At 38.7% G+C, this 16,980-nt stretch overlaps 1 pseudogene; it reads left to right on the top strand.

The window, feature by feature from the left end:
* The first annotated feature begins 13,965 nt into the window (after positions 1-13,965).
* Positions 13,966-14,084, top strand: LOC127490812 (U2 spliceosomal RNA; annotated as a pseudogene).
* Positions 14,085-16,980: the final 2,896 nt, after the last annotated feature.

Here is a 16,980-nt window from a genome sequence, read left to right as displayed (position 1 = left end):
GAGAATCCTTCCCTGACCCTCTCATACAGGATTCCTTCTCTACTCCTGGGTACTCTTTCTACTTCCATATGTTGTACTTATGACACAGTCTTGCAATTGCCCATTAACTGTATCTCCAATTAGATAAATACTTTTTAAATAACAAATGAATGAATGAGTAAAAACTAGTTCCTGAAACTGGAATTCCATTCTATCACTTATAACAAATTTCCACAACTGTTTTTTTGGAACTGAATTGTTTAAGAAAGAAAACTAGAATAAAGGGAAGGTAACAGATACTTAAAGATGCTCAGGGACTCACATCAGCTCATGTTATTAGAGCAGGCAAACAGGTAGATGAGCCCAGATGAGTAGATTAGAGTAGAGCCCAGAGGCCCGGGAAAGTCTCAAGGACAGTTCATATCTTAACAACTGGAAAACGTGTGCAAAATGTCTCAGAAAAGTCAACCTCACTGTTAGCCATTGAAGGGTTAAAAAGTTAAAAGCCGCTCCCCACCACCTCCTCTGGTGAACTTTCCTGACCTCGTTAGACTTGCTCTGCATAGCCATTCTCTATAAAGTTAATTAGTCAGTAAATTACCCCAATGTGAGCATAACCTTAGTTTCACCTAAGTAAGATAGAAGAAGTCACCGTATATCTCTTTGCCTCCTGGAACCCTGACCCCACCATGTGTCCCTTATCGCCATTCAGCTGCATTCCTAGGTATCATCAAGGCAGTTCCTGCAACCTTGTTATGTTTGTTGTGTGGCCCTCCCTTTTGGCTTTTTGATACTCCCTGTATAGGCCATATGGTTCTCTGAGGTCTAATCAGGCCCTTACTCGATATCCTGTACTCCCTGTATTCATAAATCAACTGGTTGTAAAATCACTTAACTTGTATCAATTGTTTACTCTATACCTCTGTCTGATCTATGCAATGATTGATTTTCTTTGTTTAAACGTGTATAAAAACCCCAACCCAAGACTATTTGGGGCCGCTCGCCTGTACTGGGACAGGGGCCCCGACATGTCGGATCATCAATAAACCTTACCCTTTGTTAATTGCATGAGAGAAGGTCTCTTGGAGCGTTTTTTGGGGTGGCAAGAGCAATCCAACTCTAACACCATATCCTCATGGTGATTGCAATCAGAACTCCTCTGAAGAATCACCATGATGATCCAAAAGGAGGTTGTTAGAATAAAGGTGGCACCCCTATTCCAGGAAAACCTCACCCTACTCCTAGAACTCTCCTCCCTATCTCATGAATATCCCACCCCTCATTAGAAGATAAAGGAAAAACCTCCTCAGACCCTTGGGGCACATCTCTTCAACCAGAGCCTGCCTGTTCCCTTGCTCTTGGGAGTGTGCTTTCGCTTACAATAAACTTGCTTGCTCAATTAAAATTGAACCCTGACACATTCTAGAATTCTTTCTTGTGGCATCATCAAGAACCTGGACTCATTTTCTAGTAATAACATGACTTCTAAATAGCCAAGCTAAAATTCGCATCTAGATCTCAAAATTCAAAAATTAGTAATGTGCCAAGTGAAACAGTACTGACCATTGTGTCATTCCACAACCTCGATTCATTAGACAGAGATAGAAAAAGAACAAGAGAATAAGAATAAAGTCCGAGAATTCTCAGGCGTGAAATCAAATTGCTAAAATGTGATTTTAAAGCCTAAAAATATGAGCCTAAATTTGAGAAAATGTTGGCATTCCAGATGGATTCCATAATGCTCTCCTATGAACACCACAAATATTTACTACACTTGCTTGACACTGTGCAGGAGTTACCAATCAGTACTAAAACTTGTGAATAAAACAGACAGAATTTCTGATCTCTAAGAGATTATAATCTAGTAGAAGAGAGGGAAAGATAATCAAACACTGCTCAGTTGAATCTGCCAAAAAAACTTTTAAGATGTTTACAGAGAAAAGCGAGAGCAAAACAGAGGGATTCCCAGATGAAATTAGGTTCAACTATTTAAAAATATGAGCTGTTATTAGTTGGTGAAAACCAGCTAAAATGGAAGCAATAGTATTCCTTACATGTAAAAAGAAGAAAGCACTCCCTTACAAGAAACTAGAGTACAACCAAAGAGCAAAAAAATGAGGGAGACAGTAGTAGGAATTGTGACTGGTCAAGGAGTAGACAAATGTATAATCCATCATTAAGGACAATTTTGCATTTATCATAAAAACAATTTGAAGACACAATCTGATAATCGTTTTGATGGGGGACATGTAATTTAAATAATCCTACTAGCAACTTGCCTGAAATCTTATTTAAACCCTTTTACATTTTTATAATTTAATAAATATTTTTTTGTCCTCAATCCAATAGATTTTTTTGGTTCAAACACATAACCAGGCAAAGACGTAATTTGTGTAAGCCAATATACATAGGTGGAGTGGGCAATATATACATATAGAAAAGTTAATTTGCATCCTTAGAAATGTATAGCCACATCTATCTGAAAAATTCAGCTTATTGGAGTGTCATTTCTTAAATAATAATGAGAACCAAAGTTTTACCTTGGTAATTTTTTCTTTCTGATATTTTTATTTTACCAACTAAATCATCCACTGTGTAACCCATTACTTCATTAGTTATCTAACACTCCTAGAGCACCAGAGATTTACATTAAAATTAAGTATGAAAATTACTTTTGAATATAAAAATTATTTCATATTTAGCAGATTTTTGTTTAACTGGAGCATCACTTCCCATGTGATATTAATGCATTCCATCATTAAATACTGACTGTAAAGCTGCACAATTATTTTTACAAGTTTTTTCACAGAAAATAAACTTTAAAAATATATTATTTATTCATATGAGAGGGAGAGAGAGGGAGAGTAAGGGAGAAAGAGAGAGAGAGAGCGCGCAAGTGAGCAGTCATCCACTGGTTCACTCTCCATATAATCTCTGCTTCTCTCTCTGTTGCTCTGCCTTTTGAATAAATTTTAAAAAGGATATTTATAGAAATAAAAAAAATCCTACCCAATAACTTAAAACTGATTTCTTTGTTAATTGAAAGCAAACTATTCACATAATTCATAAATTAAAATATACTATATGTGGTGTTCAATTTAAATTACTAGGCATGCTGGGAAGCAAGAAAATGTGACTCATGGAGAACAACTGATCAATCAATCAGAACTGACTCAAAAGTATTATGGACATTAGAATTATTAGAGAAGGACACTAAAACAGTTATTATGACAATGTTTCATGTGCTTGAAATACAAAACAGAAATTACGCTTTGAGTATGAAATAAAAAATATATTGCATAGGATAAACTACAAATCTTAACTTATAAAAGATAATGAATTTTAGGGGCCGGCGTTGTGGTACAGTGGGTTAAAGCCCTGGCCTGAAGTGCCAGTATCCCATATGAGAACCGGTTCAAGTCCCAGCTGCTCCGCTTCCAATCCAGCTCTCTGCTGTGGCCTGGGAAAGCAGTAGAAGATGGCCCAAGTCCTTGGGCCCCTGCACTCATGCGGAAGACCTGGAAGAAGCTCCTGGCTCCTGGCTTCAGATCAGTGCAGCTCCGGCCGTTGCAGTCAATTGGGGAGTGAATCATCGGATGGAAGACCTCTCTCCCTCTCTCTCTCTCTGCATCTCCTCTATCTGTGTAACTCTTTCAAATAAATAAATAAATAAATCTTTAAAAAAAAGATAATGAATTTTTAAAAAATGTATTTGGTAGAGTTATAGACAGTGAAAGAGAGAGACAGAGAAAGGTCCTCCTTCTGTTGGTTCACTCCCAAACTCCCATGGCTGGCGCTGCACCAATCTGAAGCCAGGAGCCAGGTGCCCCCTCCTGGTCTCCCATGTGGGTGCAGGGGCCCAAGCACCTGGGCCATCCTTCACTGACACCCCCCCCCCCCCCCCCGGCCGAGGCCACAGCAGAAAGCTGGACTGGAAGAAGAACAACTGGGACTAGAACCCAGCACCCTCCGCAGGCGGAGGATTAACCAAATGAGCCACAGCACTGGCCCCATAAAGATAACAAATTTTTTTTTTTTTTGACAGGCAGAGTGGACAGTGAGAGAGAGAGAGACAGAGAGAAAGGTCTTCCTTTTGCCGTTGGTTCACCCTCCAACAGCCGCCGCGGCCAGCGCGCTGCAGCCGGCGCACCGCGCTGATCCGATGGCAGGAACCAGGTGCTTCTCCTGGTCTCCCATGGGGTGCAGGGCCCAAGGACTTGGGCCATCCTCCACTGCACTCCTTGGCCACAGCAGAGAGCTGGCCTGGAAGAGGGGCAACCGGGACAGAATCCAGTGCCCCGACCGGGACTAGAACCCGGTGTGCCGGTGCCGCAAGGCGGAAGATTAGCCTAGTGAGCCGCGGCGCCGGCCAAAGATAACGAATTTTAAGACATATAATACAAACTATCCCAAACAAAACAGAGCAAAAAAACCCCCAAAATATTAGCAAGCTGTAGAACAACTGCTATCAAACTACTATACTAGTAGGATCCCTGAAGATGGGCCTAGAGACACAACCAACCAACTCTGGAAGTGAAAATATCCAGTTTTCCAAAGTATAAATTGACAGGTCCAAGATTCTCAATGAATCCCAAGTACACACCTCCCCCCCCTGACACACACAATGTGAAGAAACCATACCAAAGTGCATCATTGTCAAATTGTTCAAAAACAGCAAGATTAAAACAAAAACAAAAACCAAGTAAAAAACTTAAGGTAAGGAATGGATTTCATTATACAGGAGTCATAAGGATTAGATGAATAGAACTCTTTTTGGAAAAGAAGGTAAGTACAAAGACAGTGAACCAATGCTTTTAAAAGAAACAACAACAACAATAACAACAAAACCCATCAACCTAGAATTTTAAGTCCAGTGGTGAAATAATCTTCAGGAAATGGAGGTGACAAAGAATTTTCACATATGAAAGTTAAAAGAATTCATTGCTTACTATCTATGTGTTCTGGAAAAAAGAAAAAAATTTCAGGCAGAAGGTAAAAAGTATATCAGACAAAAATATGGATCCACACAAAGGAAAGGAAATCACCAGGAAGGGTAACCACATGAATAAATGCATCTGAAAATTTTATTCCTTAAATTCTTTAAAAATGCTTTATACGATTAAAACAACAACAGTTTTATAGATAGGCAGCTAACAAAACAGAAACAATCATCATAGAAATGTCAGTCTGCAGCTATTTGTAACTCATCCAAAAGAAAAAGAGGAAAAGGGAAACAAAAATGGAGATGTACAAAATATCATATGGCAGAATCAAATTTGATCTTATTAGTAATCTATATAATATATAAATTCATTTTATGTAAATCACATGAATGCTAAATATAAACACATGTTATATGTAAATGTATTATAAATAAAAATTTCATGTAGATATATAAATTAAAAGATTGTCAGATTAGAAAGAAAAATTAAGACCAACCATCTACTGCCTACAAGTAAACACTTGAAATATAAAGACATTAAGGAGTTAAAAGAATGGGAAAAGACATATAATTCTAACATTAGTGAAAAGAAAGAATGAGTGGCTCTATTAAAATCTGACAAAATAGATTTCAGAGCAGGCAACAGCACCATAAAGACAATCATTTCATCGTGATAGAAAGGATCAGTTCACCAAGGGGTCATTCAAATTGCAAATGGTTTGTATCTAATAAACGAGTATACAAGAAATCTAAAAATTGAGTAAGGGAGTATTTTCCATTGATTGTTTTGTTAATTGAAAACAAAGCATTCACATAATTCATACTCACACAGAATTCATAGTAGCTCTATATAACTCACTTTAATCATGAATTAGTATCTTTTGGCATTTCAAACGCTTAGAAAGAACTTGAAATTCTTCATGATCAAGCAGAAAAAAAAATTTAGTTTTTGTCCATGGAATCTAAGAAACCAAAACTAGAATCTCATTGAAGTCAGAGGCAGCTATGCCTCCACTGAAAGGAATGGCTCTCAAATAAAGAATAAAGACAAATGCACTGCTATACCTGCGATAACACAGGTAAATCTCAACAGCATTATTCTGAGACAAAGAAGTCAGATATAAAGTATTACTTACTTTATGAATCCATTTATATAACATTTTTTAAATGACAACATTTTAGGGGCTCAAGTCAGATCAGTGATTGCCAGGGGCTGAGGATCAGCAAGAGCTTGACTACAAAGATGCACACAGGAACTATTTAGGGTGCTGGAATTATTCCAGCTCTCAACTGCGCTGGTGCTTATGTAAGTGCTCATGTCTGCCAAAACTCATGTAACTGCACATCCAAAATTGCAAATTTTGTTTTTATAGAACTTACCTCAATAAGCCCGACTTGAGAAAAACAACTCATTCAATATCATATTAATTTTAAGGCATTTATATAGGTATATAATATTTAAATTAGGATACATACATATATATATATATATATATAAAAATCCCTCCAAATCCTAGCCTTTGTTATTTCTTACGGGTGGCTAGAATTGTACATGAGTATGATAATTTTTTTTTTAACTTTTGTTGACTGATAAGTTTTCTGCACAAAGTGGGCATTATTTTTAAGAACAATGCCATTATTTTTAAGAACAAGAATGCCATTTTAAAGAAAGCAGTTAGAGGAGCTGGCACCGTGGCTCACTTGGTTATTCCTCTGCCCGTGGCGCCGGCATCCCATATGGGTACTGGGTTCTAGTCCCGTTTGCTCCTCTTCCAGTCCAGCTCTCTGCTGTGGCCCAGGAGGGCAGTAGAGGATGGCCCAAGTGCTTGGGCTCCTGCACCCACATGGGAGACCAGGAAGAAGCTCCTGGCTCCTGGCTTTGGATTGGTACAGCGCGCCGGCCATAGTGGCCATTTGGGGAGTGAACCAATGGAAAGGAAGACCTTTCGCTCTCTCTCTCTCACTGTCTATAACTCTACCTGTCAAGTAAAAAAAAAAAAAAATATATATATATATATATAAAGAAAGCAGTTAGATATTTTCAGGGCTGGCTAGTACACTGAAATTCATCCAGTCTCCTTCCTTCACCACCCACCACCAGTATTGGTCAGCATTCTCCAGAGAAACACAACTAATAGAATGTATACAAACAAAAGTTTCTTGGGGAATTGGTTCACACAAGCCCAGATGCTGAAAAGTTTCACAACAGGCCATCTGGAAGGTGGTGCACCAGAGAAGTACACTATCATGGTTCAATCCGAGAAGCTGAACGCCTCAGAACCAGGCAGGTCAACCATGCAGCCTCCATCTTGGATTGAAGGCCTTACAGCACTGGTGCATTCCCAGAGTGCAAAGACAAAAGAACTTGTTGTCTGATAAATAAGAGCAGCACCCTACTCCAGAAAGAATTTCCCCCTTCTACTTTCCTGCCCCATGGAACTCCCTTGCCAAGTGGATGGTAGCCACCCGCATCAAGAATGGGCCTTCCCAGCTCAGTTTGCAGACCCTGAACATGCCACCTTCTCTGGGTTTACCTAGGCAGACACACCCAGAAGGAATGCTCCCTAGGTATCCCTTAGACCAGTCAAGCTGACACTCTATCACGAAGATACAAAGGTAAGGCAAATAGAACGACTTTTCCTAAAATAAGTTAGACACGCCACCTTTCCCTGAGCTGTGGGGATTCATCCTTCATGATTTCATCCTTCTAAAACTACTGCAAATAAAGTGTTTGAAGAATTTTCTGGACTATCCTCTACCAGTAGATCCAGTAAGTACCTGGACAGGGAAGAGCTCTGTGCCAATCTGCACCACAGAAGACCATTAACTTGTTGAAAATGTGTGTCTTGCTGGTATTTGACATCAGGAAAATCATGGAAAGAGAATCAACCACTTGACAGGATTGTTGAGCAGACTGGAATGACTGCGAAACTGAAGTAACTATGATTGGTGCCAGCAGATCAAGTCATGGGTTATGAAGAACTTGAGAACCAGAAGTAAATATAACTTAGGAGATAATTGTTGAGCTTTAGAACAATACTATCCAAATTTAAATATAAACTCTTTTGCTGTGGGAAGCTGTGAAATTTACTTAAATTCAATATCTCAATTTCTTCACCCACTAAACTGATAATTGTAATAGTGATGGTCAGGAGGATAAATGAGATAATTTGTGGAAAGCCTTTAAAGGTATCTGGCACAGGTGGAGGGCTCAATGTTAGTTGTTATCAAAAGTCTCTTATGTTAGCCTGTTGGTTATACTGAATTAGAAATAACAATGGAAGCACTCATCTCTAGGTTTCTTGTAGTACTGAATATTTTGTGGAAAGTGCCAAAAACAAAAAGCTTAATTTTCAGGAACAAGTAACCTTCAGGCTAGAGGAGTTATTTACTTGTTAGTGCTCCTTCCTTTTGACAGCTTATTGTCCTCCAGGTGGTAAGTCCTTTGCAAGGAATTAGGTCATCATAATGAATGGTCACACATGGTTGGATAAACTGACAGGTCATCTGATACATTTAAAAAAAGATATCTTTGCAAACAGAATAGAAAAATCAAAAATCTTAACTGTTTAAACATTTTTTTCCTCTTTACAAAGAGGAAATGTATCATATACTGAAGGAAAAAAAATGTCTTTTCTTTCTGCCATCAGTCCATCTCAAACCTCTAAGTTGCCATCATGGTCATAAATGTAGTCAGAGTAGTATATGATGTGGAATTATGAAGTCTGCATTTTAATTCCAGGCTTCACTTTTAGCTGATACTGTGAGAACACAATGAATTCCTAACTTATTCATAAGGTGAGGCATGGTGGGAAATAGAAAGTGGAGATCATAAAAGGTAGACAAATTAAACTGTACTCATCAAATATATCAGCTAATGTAATAAAATATTGTCTTTGCAGACAGCTGAACCCGAAATCTATCATAATGAGTTAACTGGTAACTTCTTTGAGCAGAATACTTCATCTTTAAGTTATGTAGGGAACAGCTATGAAACAAAGTAAATAAAAAAATGAGATTTGGAGTCAAAAGACTGGACCCCTCAGTCTGTTTGCGTGATATCAGACACACTTTTTTATTTTTTTATTTACTTCTCTGAGCCCACTTTGTCATTTATAAAATATAAATAATAATGCCACCTACCTATCAGTTTTGCTGTGAAGATACAATTAAAGTATATAAGTAGAAGGAGAAGCTAGTCACTGTTGCTGATATACTAAGGTTTTATTCTTGTGTATACCAAGCTACCTGTACTCTAACCTTTCTCAGGTGGACTCACTTATAAGGCTAGCTAAGTACATTTTGTTCTCAAAAAAGGTGGAGAAGGTTAGGAGGGAAGAGTTGACACTTTTCTTTTTACCATTAGATTACTTTATTTAATTTTTTTTAAACTAAATTGAGTCCTTAAAAAATACAAAGTGTTGCCACCTGGGTGTGGCTGTACTGTAAGATGTCACGCTCTGAGGGTGGCTGGTGGCGGTACCAGGCCAAATCCATTGTGGGTGTGGAGACATAACCAGAATGCAAGTATCACTCCACCCTGTTGTCATGTTGCCTAATTAGCTGGTGTGTGGAAAACAACCCTTGGGAGTCGAAGTAATCTTTCAGCTTTGAGTTGTGATGCAATGGAAAAATGGCAGCCTACTTAGGGGGGAATGCCAAATATGCCATGACATCCGTTTTTATAGGGGTCTGACCTATACAATTCCTATGGAAGTTTGCCTTTGATTCCTTGTCCACACGGCCTACATTTCTGAACTCAACAGAACGTACCCATGGGACCAAAACTTCCAAGCCCCAGACTGCTGTCCTGGGTGGGGGGCAGTAATCAATATTATTTTGGGAAAAAATAGATGCCTTTTTCAAATCTTTCTCCCTCCATTTCTCCTTAAGCAGTGAGGATGAATATAGGGATAAGCCCTGTGGGACAAGGAAAAAAAAAAAAAAAGGAAGATGTTTTAAGTTTCTCTCTAACAAGAAAACACACTCACCACTTTGGAGTGTTGTTCTCTGAGAGAGTTCAAAACCCAATGAATTAGGTATAGAGTTATGCATGATCACAAACTTACCCTAGCCTTTGAACTAGAATGGACATATTCCGTATGTTCAATTATTTTCATTTTATCAATGAGACCTGAGAAGGAGAAGTTATTGATTTAAGGACAGATAACTAGAAAGTGGCAACACTGGAACTCATTCCAGTTCTCTTGACTCCAGGTTCTTCTGTGTACTTTTCCCAAACTTCTTTTTCATTCATTCACTCCTGCCTGAGTTGGGGCTTAATTCTTTTTTCATCACCCTGTATTCCAGGGAACAAACCCAGACTCATTTCAAATAGAGCAGCTTATTTAATGGGTTTAACTTCTAGTTTACATTTTTATAACTTTACTGTCCTCCACTGGCTCTCAATGGTAGGCAGTTGTGCCCCCTCAGGGGATATGTGGCAATGTGTAGAGATCTGTTTGCTTGTTGCAACTGAAGAAGTGCTATGGCAACTGGGGAAAAGTGAGCCGGGATGTGCTAAACCTTCCACAAGGCACAAAACAAAAAACCATCCAATTGAAAATGCCAATAAAGAGGATCAGAAACCCTGCTGCTCTAGGTTTTAGTTCCAAAGTTGCTAAATTTGTGACTAGACAGTTGATTCTGTAACAAAGAACTCTGCTGTGATAATTAAAGGGGATATAGGTATGACCAAAAAAGCAAAAAATAAAAAACACTTATTCTTGAGTAATCTACTAGATTAGGCAGTTACACATTCCTGATTTGAAAACACACACACACACACACACACACACTCTACTGATTTCAGAATGCAGAAAAATATCTTCAATCCATTTTGGACAGAGAAAGGGGCACTTTAAACAGAAGATGCATCATACTGGCCTTTTTACCTTGGTCTTTCTATCCCTTTCCTCTATATTTTCCAATCATTATTCTGTCATGTGTTGCCTCCAAGGCTAAACTCTTCTGACACCTAACTTCCAGAAGCTGCTCTTTTAAAGATATCCTGTGAGTGGCTTCTCAACTATGCTAAAACTATAGCAAACTACTCGGAGGTTCAAAACTTGTCATATTTTAAAGCTTTGTCTCTATTTCTGACTTCTCATTCTTAGAATCATAGTCTATCTCAATGATTGGTGATTATTTTAAAATTTATTGTATATGAGTGAAATGGAAATCTTTTCACTTGATTACAGTTAATAGCCCTTGCCTATATTCCTGCTGAATTAAAGTTTTTACTTTTTACTTTATCAATTATTTAATTTAGTGTAGTATTAAGCCTCTGACTATGATGTAAATGAAAAATATGCTGGGACCACTGTTGTGGTAAAGACTGCCACCTGTGACACCAGTATCCCATATGGGTGCTGGTTTGTGTCCTGGCAGCTCCATTTCCAATCCAGCTCCTTGCTAATGAACTGGGAAAGCAACAGAATATGGGCCAAATTCTTGGGCCCCTGCACTCATGTGGGAGACCTGGATGAAGCTCCTGTCTCCTGGCTTTGGCTTGTCCCAGACCTGGCCATGGTGGCCATTTGGGGAGTGAGTCAGTGAATGGAAAATCTGTCTCTGCTGCTCTCCCTGTAACTCTGTCTTTCAAATACATAAATCAATCTTTAAAAACAGATAGATGTCCACATACCACATGGGGTGCTTGGGTTCACCCCCTCCCTCCAAATGTTATCTCAAAAATTAAAAAAGGAAGGAAGGAAGGAGAGAAAGGAAACATTATAATCTTGGAATTGTATCTAGGAACTACATTGAATCTATTTGTATTAACATCACATTAACATGAGAATGGAGAAAAAATTTTATTTTTAGTAAGAAATGTAACCTTGGAATTTAAAAAAAAAAAAGAAAAAAATGCACTCCAAAGTCTACATTTCTTACTTCCTCTCTTTTTGCTCCTTCAAAATCTCCTGGTCTTTCTCATCTAATCCATGCTTAAACAATAAAAATATGTTCAACTAAGATCTTGAAAGTAACCATAGCATACATAATAGAAGAGCTTCATTTTCAAGCAGAGAAACACAATTCATCTGCTTCCTCTTTTATCACAATTATAGGAACAGGACTTGTAAAATCATCAGTTTATCTCTAGCATCTTATAGAATGGGTACATGCAAAGTAGTAGAGACATTTTCATTAATACACTGATGAAAATGAAAGTAGGAAAAGTCATCAATAGTTTATAAATCAAACCATGCCAGATATGGACACTTTCTCTTTGCTACATCTTCCCCTATAGCTCCACTTCTCTTAAGTACACTGTACCTTTAATCAGCTGACTGTTCTTTGTGTTATGGAGAATTTCATACTTCACCACTGAACATGTTGTTTAGACTTGCTGCCCATTTTCTTCTTTTTAAAAATCTACCTCTCATTTTCCAGCATATCTATCAAAATCATTATGTAGTCACTGATTCAGTCATCATTAAGCATCTGTTTCAAGGTTCTGTAGATTTACTAGAGTTGAATTAGGTGTAAGCCTTGCCCTCAAGGACCTTATAATTTAGCAGGATAAAAAGGTATATCCCCAATATAGCTGTATTTTGATACAGAAAATTACAACTGCCACAACATAAAATCTCACAAGAATTTGGACTGAGAAATTTTACCATAAGCTGAAGGATCAAAAATGACTGGAACAGCGCTGTGGTACAGTAGTCTAGGCCTCCTCCTGTGGCGCTGGCTTCCCATACAGGACCTGCTTCATGTCCTGGCTGCTTCTCTTCTTATCCAGCTCTCTGTTTATGGCCTGGGACAGCAGTGGAAGATGGCCCAACTGCTTGGGCCCCAGCATCTGCATGGGAGACCTGGAAGAAGTTCCTGGCTCCTAGCTTCAGATTGGCTCAGCTCTGGCCACTGCAACCATTTGGGGAGTGAACCAACAGATGGAAGATCTTTCTCTCTCTTTTTCCTATCTCTGTCTGTAACCAATATCTCAAAAAGAAAAAAAAAATTATCGCAGCCAGCATTGTGGCATAACAGTTTAAACCACCCTTATGACATGGCATTCCTAACTGAGCTTTGTTTGAGTCCCATCTGTTCTGCTTTCAATCCAGTTTCCTGCTAATTAACCTGGGAAGACAGCAGATGATGACCCAAGTACTTGGTCCCCTGCCACCCACATGGAAGACTTTGATGGAATTCCTGGCTCCAGCCTGATCCACCCCTGACTGTTGTGGTCATTTAGGGAGTGAACTTGCAGATGGAAGAGCTTGCTCGTGTTCTCTCTCTATGCTGCTACTCTGCCTTTCAAATAAATATATAAGTTTAAAAAAATTCTGTTGAGTCAGTATACGTATAAAAAAAAAAAGAAAGAAAAGATTGATGAGCGATTAGACCTGACAGGACATGCAGATCAGGGCATGCATTTAAGTGGCTGAGCTCAGGAGGAAAATTTCTGGGGGAAAAGTCATGGTATAGACTTTAGTTTCACTAACTACAGTGAATAAAAATAATGAGATATGATTAGAAAAGGAAGTTAGGTTCAAAATGTGAAGAACCTACTGGTTTATATCTCATATTTTTTTCTACCTGATTTTTTCTAAAATTGACTCTCTTCTTTATGGGGCCAGTTTTGTGGCACAGCAAGTTAAGCTTCCATTTGCAATGCTGGCATCCCATATTAGAGTGCCAGCAAGAGTCAAAGCTCCTACACTTCTGATCCACTCCCTGCTACTGCACCTGGAAAGTCAGCAGATGACGGCACAAGTACTTGAGTCCATGTCACATGTATGAGAGACCAGGATAGAGTTTCTAGTTCTTTGCTTTGGCCTGCCCCAGAAATGACTGTTGCAGTAATTTTGGGGAGTGGGCCAGTAGATGGAAGATATCTCTTCTCTCCCCTCTCTGTAACTCTGCCTTTCATATAAATAAATACATATTTTTAAAAAATCTTTTTATAAGAAGTTATTATGCTAGGCTAATGCTGTATTAAAATAAACTTCTGGTTAATATTCTACTTTGAGTATTTACTGAGTGTAGCCAAACTCTGGCATATCATATTGAAGGGTAACATGAATTATACTTTCACAATAGCTTCTTGGCCTTTTGGCTAAGATCAAGTGAATTATATTTTCATACCTTGGAGAATATAATCAGTGGTTATGTATCAATTATCAATTGATACAGTTATCAATTATATACAATCAATATAGTTATCAATTACATAATCAATAAGAATGATTATAGTTATCAATTATATATAATCAATAAGAATGGATCATTATTAAAAGCTTGGTCAGAGTTAACACAAATAACATTTAAAACTCAGGTCAGCAATTCTACTGGAAATGAGTCCAGCTATATAAATATTTTTAAAAAGTAAAATGAAGTTACCAAAGCTGTTTAAGAAATAATACTTTAAGATATGGTTTTCGGCCAGCGCTGCAGCTCAATAGGCTAATCCTCCGCCTACAGCGCCGGCACACCGAGTTCTAGTCCCTGTCGGGGCGCTGGATTCTGTCCCGGTTGCTCCTCTTCCAGTCCAGCTCTCTGCTGTGGCCCGGGAATGCAGTAGAGGATGGCCCAAGTCCTTGGGCCCTGCACCCGCATGGGAGACCAGGAGAAGCACCTGGCTCCTGGCTTCGGATCAGCACGGTGCGCCGGCCGCAGTGTGCTGGCCGCAGCAGCCATTGGGAAGTGAACCAACGGAAAAGGAAGACCTTTCTCTCTGTCTCTCTCTCTCACTGTCCATCCTGCCTGTCAAAAGAAAAAAAAAAGAGCTATAAAAAAAAGATATGGTTTTCAAATATATCCATACCTATCTATATCCATCTATACTATCACTCTTTATTTACCTACCCAAACATTCAATGGTGATAAGAATTACTATGACAAAGGGGATAACTGATTGGCACTACTCAGAAAAAGTGTTTGACACTAGCTAGTTTTCTTTAACAATGCTGATTGCCACACTGATGCCTGGGACAGGAGAAACATTAGAAATGGAAATGCAGAGACAAACTGTAAGTTTGGCTAATACAGCAATATAGCCTTGGAAGAAACTGTATTTCCTCTCATGAAAGGGACTCCTTATGAATGCCATTTAGAGAATAGGCCAAATGACTTCTGACTTCAAATAGTCATAATAACATCATGACCCATCTATGGGAAATTGCCCTCATGTGATTCTATAAGGGAAAAGAAACTCTAGGCCTTTCTTTAAGCCTCAAGAAGCATGACCACTAATTCGACAGTAATAGACACATAGCTCAGGGGCAGTCTATCTGCGCTGTGTATAATGAGTTCTGCCTAAATAGGCCAATGGATGTTATTTTAGCTAAACAATTTATCTCCCTCCCATTAGAATTTGAGGAGTATAATGTGGAGAAAAATCAACAAATTTTCAATGGAAAATGAAGCAAGAGTCAAAAAAGGCAGCTGAAGCCAGACAGCAGTGGAGTTAGAAGTTGGCGAAAGGCACCATAAGAAAATTCAGATGAAAGTAGTGTTTCCAAGTGTTTTGATGATATTGATGAGCTTCCCTCTATAGAATGTTATTTAAAATTATAAAAATACTATCTGCACAGCAGATCAACACACTTTTGTTTATATTTTGATTATAGCAAAATATGTAAACCTTAAAAATGTCTCATACCTGAGTTTTCCAAGTCTTCAAGCACAGTCTCAGTTTTCCTATTGGACCATTTATTTGATCTGCTTTTAGTCTTGAACTTTCTGAAGGACTTTCTGAAGTCCTGACAGGATATTTCTTTCTCTTCCTTCTCCTCTTCATCCTCTTCTTCTACTTCATCCTCTTCTTCTACCTCCTCCTCCTTTTCCTCCTTTCTCGTATTTTTTGTGTTGAAAAACATATAACCTGAGTTCTATCCTCTTGCCACATTTTTATTTTTTTTCTGAGCAGAGATTGTTTTTATAGAGTATCCTGTATTTTCTGTCACATTTAAGTCTTTTAACACAAAACAAATTGATTTTTGTATATGGATCTAACAACATTTTTTTGTTCTCTCTCCCATGCTTCCTTTAAAAAAAAAAACTTTTGAGCCGGCGCCACGGCTCACTAGGCTAATCCTCCACCTAGCAGCGCTGGCACACAGGGTTCTAGTCCCGGTCAGGGTGCCGGATTCTGTCCCGGTTGTCCCTCTTAAAGGCCAGCTCTCTGCTGTGGCCAGGGAGTGCAGTGGAGGATGGCCCAAGTGCTTGGGCCCTGCACCCCATGGGAGACCAGGAGAAGCACCTGGCTCCTGCCATCAGATCAGCGTGGTGCGCTGGCCGCAGCATGCCGGCCGCGGCGGCTGTTGGAGGGTGAACCAACGGCAAAAGGAAGACCTTTCTCTCTGTCTCTCTCACTGTCCACTCTGCCTGTCAAAAAAAAAAAAAAACCTTTTGTTTAATAAATATAAATTTTGAAAGTACAACTTTTGGATTATAGTGGCTTTTCCTTCCATAACTACCCTCCCACCCACAAACCATCCCATCTCCTATGGGAGTGACACTCTTATTTATGACGTCAGTAATCTCCCGAGGCTCCCATCATGAGCTGCCGAGGCTATGGAAGCTTTTTATGTTCACAAATTCTGACCTTATTTAAACAAGGCCATAATCAAAGTGGAAGTCCTCTCCTTCCTTCAGAGAAAGGTACCTCCTTTTTTGATGGCCCGTTCTTTCCACTGGGATCTAACTCACAGAGATCTTTCATTTAGGTTTTTTTTTTTTTTTTTTTTTTGCCACAGTGTCATCTCTTGCCACACTTTTAAGTATATAGAATTGTTCCCTCTAAGCACACTATTGTATAATAGATATTTATATTTAGAACTTATTCATCATGCAAGTCTATACTAAATGGACAACAACTCTCCATCTCCCCTCCCTCAGCCCCTGGAAAGTACAATTTTACTTTCCATTTCTTTGAGAGTATTTTCTGTACTTCATTTAAGTGGAATCATGGTATATTTGCGTTTTGTAACAGGGCTAATTTCACTTAGTGTAAGGTCCTCAAAGTAGATCCATGTTGAAACATGGCAGAATTTCCTTATTTTTTATGACTTTATAATAGTTCATTGCATGTATATATTACATTTCCCTCT

Source organism: Oryctolagus cuniculus, chromosome 6 (genome assembly GCF_964237555.1).
Source record: "Oryctolagus cuniculus chromosome 6, mOryCun1.1, whole genome shotgun sequence".
Taxonomy (NCBI): domain Eukaryota; kingdom Metazoa; phylum Chordata; class Mammalia; order Lagomorpha; family Leporidae; genus Oryctolagus; species Oryctolagus cuniculus.
The sequence above is the reverse complement of the archived record's forward strand: the minus strand, read 5'-3'. Positions and strand labels throughout refer to the sequence as shown.